Below are 4,704 nucleotides of genomic sequence, written 5' to 3' on the forward strand. Positions count from 1 at the left end.
TGGACGGCTCCTCTCTCTTCGTTGCAGGACAGAGATATACAGAAGATCTTTTGTACCCAAAGCCATCAGGCTTCATAATTCACTGTTAAAAAGATGAGCTGACAGACTTTTTTGAATTTCCCTTTGGGGATGAATAAAGTACCTCTTATTCTTAAATGTATTTTTCAATTAACTGTTCATTTATTCCTTTAACCCATAATGAAGTAGTCAAGGAAAAAAGTCTCAGATGAATATTCATACAATGACACACAAGAACAAATCAAATATTGTACCAGATATATTAAACTTCAATGGTATATTAACAAAAGATGCATCTTACTTTGCTTCATCATACAAATCAAATATAGTTCCAAATATATTAAACTTTTATGGTACAGTAACAAAAGTTGTATCTAAATGTATAAAAAAATTTGCTTAACTGGTGTCGGAAGCAAATGGCTCTGTAAACATACAGAAGAACGTAGTGCAAACACTTGTGCAAGAAAGAAAATGGCTCTGTAAACATACAGTAGAACGTAGTGCAAACACTTGTGCAAGAAAGAAAATGGCTCTGTAAGCATACAATAGAACGTAGTGCAAACACTTTATGTGCAAGAAAGAAAATGGCTCTGTAAACATAGAAAGTAGTGCAAACAATGTTTAGGTGCAATTATTTAAAAAGGTGCACTGAATAAACCACATGAAAATTGAACTTACATTTAACACACCACACCTGGCAACATTAAATTTTTTCCAGGAATTTTGTCATCAGAGCCTCAAAACCCTGTTGTGCAGACTTCAGTTGTGCCATTGTCTCTTGGTGGCGCAGCTGACTGGCCTCTCCTGACTGTCACAGGAACTCCATCACCTCATCATTCACCAACCTACGTTTACGGGGGTTGTGTGGGGTGGATGTGGTTGCTTTTGGTCCTGTGTTTACTATAGGGCTGGATACTGTGTCAGCTAATGCTGTGCTGCTGCTGCTGCTGCTGCTGCTGCAGCAACGTCCCAGCACCTCAAGTCTTTCAAATCAAGAATTTCAAGCCGCTCTGATGTCAGGGAACACCACATCATGCTGCTCTCCCAGAAGGGCTTCCATTTCACTATAAAACTGGAAGCGCATGGCTCCCCTCTCTGTTGAGTTATTATTGTCTTTTACCTTTTTGCATCAACAAGTGTGTTCCATTTTCTGGCCACCTTGTCAGGGCAGAAAATCTGTTGGAAATGGCTTCCCAACTTATCTGCTGCCTCTTTCCACAGCATTTTCTTGTTGGACTTGGCAGTTCTTAGCCGTGTATTCAGCTCTTGCAGGTTCTTTGGAAGACCGCTACCTTCCACTCTGATGTGCTGGTGCATCAGGTCAATCAAAAATAGTGTTGGTCCCTGTTGAAGCCGTCAATGTTTGGTATGGGCGATGGTGATGGTGATGGCGATGGTGCTGATGATGGTGGTGGTGGTGATGGTGATGGTGATGGTTCGGGTATTGGCTCAACAGTATCCTTGCAGTTGTCTACAAAATCCACAAAAAACAACAGGTTAACATTATTAATGTAATTACTATTGTTATAGTTATGATTGTTATTCTACTGTCTTATCTGCAATTATGTGCAACTCACCCAGTTCAACCAGATGCACTCTGACAGATAGATCCGCAGTAGAGTATTATGTGGTGAGGTCGTAAGCCTTATGGTATAGGGGACCAGGGAAAGGAGTATTTCTCTGGGGATCCAAATACAAATTCATGTTCCTGTCAAGGTAGACTTTGAAAAAAAAAGACACACACACACACACACACACACACACACACACACACACACACACACACACACACTGTTATAGCTTCATAACTGTGGTAGAGCACTGAGTTGGTTCATTCAATCATTTATTTACTTAAAAAGTATTTTGAACATGATTTTGCTGTGTATAGATTATCTGTTTTGGCTCCAGAGGGGAGTTTCTTGTAGATGTCAGCAGCTTGACAATGAAACTGTAATAACGGTGATAGTGCGGAGAAACAGAGCCGTACAACTAAAGTGTTTAACATTACTGTAGTTTAGCAGCCCCGTTTTGCCAGCGATAAATCTTAAAGACCATCAGCTGATTTGGGGGCGGGCGCTGGCAGAAAGCGAAACAAACTAATCACGTCTTGAATCTACAAAAAACCTTTTTTGACCAATTGTTTCGACAAATGCTGACAAGCACCTATCATTTCTGACAGCGACGGGCTCTCTGCCAGCCGGCACGGCCACCTGCCAGGCCGGTTCTGCGGAGCCTGTAATGGGATGTGGCCTTTGAAATCAATCTCCTGAATTGTCATCCTTTTGGGGGTCTGTCTTACTCCTACTGAAGATAAGATTTTTCTCCCAAGGAAGATCCACTTTCAGAGTTTTGTCTTGTGCTGCCTGTATGTTTTCCTTTGACGCCTCACAAAGCCTTCCATCATAAGCCAGGGATGCAAACAGTGCGCCGAAAAGTGCAACTTTCATGGCTGTTTGGGTGACTTGTGTGAATCGTTCAGATCCGAAGAGTATTGTTTTGTTTTGGGTTTTTTTTTTTTTGGGGGGGGGGGGGGGGGGTCTTGACAATTCCTACAATGTATTTCTGTTACACTCGTATGAGTGAACTGTGCTGAGCAAAACAAATCTACAACTGAAAAAAAACAACAAGTGTCAGCAGCATCTGTCGCGAGAGCACATCGTGTGCTGATCATGTGTATCATTTAAGCGCTATGATTGGCCATTGGCGAGGCATCCAAGCCGTGCGAAGAAGCAACTGAAACAATTTGATGACTGATGACTGAAATGACTGATTCTGAGCGCGGAGTACGAGTGTCGAGATCATCTGAGGTAAAAACATCCACTTTTTTCGTTGGCTGGCTATAGCTTTGGGCATATTTAGCTATGTAGGTTACGTGCTGTCTTTTAGTCAATGTTATGTAACGTTAACGTTAGTCTACTCCGTGTGAAGGCTGCTTGTCATGCTAGCCAGCTAGGTATTAGCTAGCTAGCTAACTGTTTAGCTAGCCCTTCACAGGACTGGTTATGCATTAGCTGGCGCTCCTGTCAGTCCTTTATCTGACCGTTCGCAGTGATTATTTTCGCGGTGGAGTGAACGGTCGGATAAAGGCTTATAGCAGGAGCGCCAGCTAATGTATAACCAGTCCTGTGAAGGGCTAGTGAAACAGTTAGCTAATAAGCTAATACCTAGCTGGCTGAGCAGCCCTTAAGAGCTAACTGTTACACTAGCTAGCCCTCGTGATGAATTTTGAACATTAAGAAGTATAACGTTAGCTAGCGTTAATCATCATGCCGTTTAATGTTACGTTAGCTAACTTCAACTCTGCATTGATTTTCAGAATGAGGGAGTTTGATGAGAAAGACGCACTGCTTGTGAAAGAGCTGGATTCAGGTTGCAAGAGCAGTTGGAGGTGGTCATGGTTAAAGTTAGATGCTTCAATCGAGGTGAAGTCAGTCAAGCACACGTTCCCATTGTCAGACTTTTTCAAGAAAGTTTTCTCGCTTTTTTGAAAAAGAGTTCTAATGCTCTGTGATACGGGAACTCAGCCAGAGGTGGCCCATTGATGCTGAGTAGGAGGCATGCTGCCATATGGTCCCCCTGCAGCCTGTTCCTCAGGTCTGTCTTCACCTACACAAAAATACAATAAAAAAGTGAGATCTGAGAAATTAAGAGAAAGCAATCCATCTCTGACTTACAGTGTACAGTTGACCAAATGTCTTACTCTGTTCATTGCCGGGAAATCTCTCTCACAGAAGCAATGGCTGATAGCTGGCTCACGCATGGGTACAGCTGTCCCCATTCATCATTCTGGGATGCCATTTTTGACATTATGCTGACCTGGTCCATATTCTGAAACGCATTAAATGGATTTACACTGATTAGGATTACACTGCTTCAATATCATCTGTCTTTATAATTCCCTTCTTGATTAAATCCTCATTTTACCTTGAAGGCTCCAGTCAGCAGATGCTTGCTGTTTTTCTTACAGGTGGCCTCTTCTTCTTCACATTCTTCTTCCCTGGTGCTTTCTCCTGCCTCACCACACATTGCAGTGCTGGAAGACGCTGTTGCACCTTCCTGCTCTGCGCCTCCAGCTTTCTCTCCTCCTCCACTCACCTCCTCAACTTGTGCCTGTGAACTTATCTAATTCAGTTGTGGACAACGCAAAGTTATGAACATTTAAATACAACACTTGCCACGGAAAACACCGGGTTATTTCTACTCCTCGGAACATGAAGGCTAATCAAACACCTCGGAACGTGAATTGAGCCTCTTTATCTATTGTTACCTGACTCTCCTCCTCGGGAACTTTCCTCTTCTTTTGAAAATAATTTAAAATACTCATCTGAAATTGCAACCAGGAAGGAGTCATTAAGAACAACTAGCTGACATTAAGATAGGTCTGGCTGTTTCTTAAACTTATCACGTGAGGGACAAACACATAAACGTAAAGATAAATGTTACTGTCGGTAATATGTTAACATTAGGGTTGTTTTCACAGGCCTGAACAAGAAATGCATTAAAATTAACTTTGTTTAAATACCTTTCTCTCGATCTTTTTGCTTTCCTTCTGACTTCTGCTGTCTCCGGGTCACAACTCCGGGGTCCTGTGCGAGCAGCTGCAGCACTTATGCAGACAGGCGATTCCGGTGCACTTTTTTCAAAATAAAGCGTAGTGAAACATTTTTATGATATTTGAAATTTAAT

At 42.2% G+C, this 4,704-nt stretch overlaps 1 long non-coding RNA gene across 1 annotated transcript; it reads right to left on the minus strand.

Annotated features, from left to right (window-relative positions):
• Positions 1-231: 231 nt before the first annotated feature.
• Positions 232-4,645, minus strand: LOC126401642 (uncharacterized). The gene is made up of 5 exons (XR_007571106.1): positions 3,943-4,645; positions 3,719-3,846; positions 3,364-3,624; positions 1,596-1,739; positions 232-1,489 (listed from the first exon to the last, which is right to left on the minus strand). It is a non-coding gene; the product is annotated as an uncharacterized LOC126401642 (long non-coding RNA).
• Between the last annotated feature and the right edge of the window lie 59 nt (positions 4,646-4,704).

This window comes from Epinephelus moara, chromosome 15 (assembly GCF_006386435.1).
Source record: "Epinephelus moara isolate mb chromosome 15, YSFRI_EMoa_1.0, whole genome shotgun sequence".
NCBI classification, from domain to species: domain Eukaryota; kingdom Metazoa; phylum Chordata; class Actinopteri; order Perciformes; family Serranidae; genus Epinephelus; species Epinephelus moara.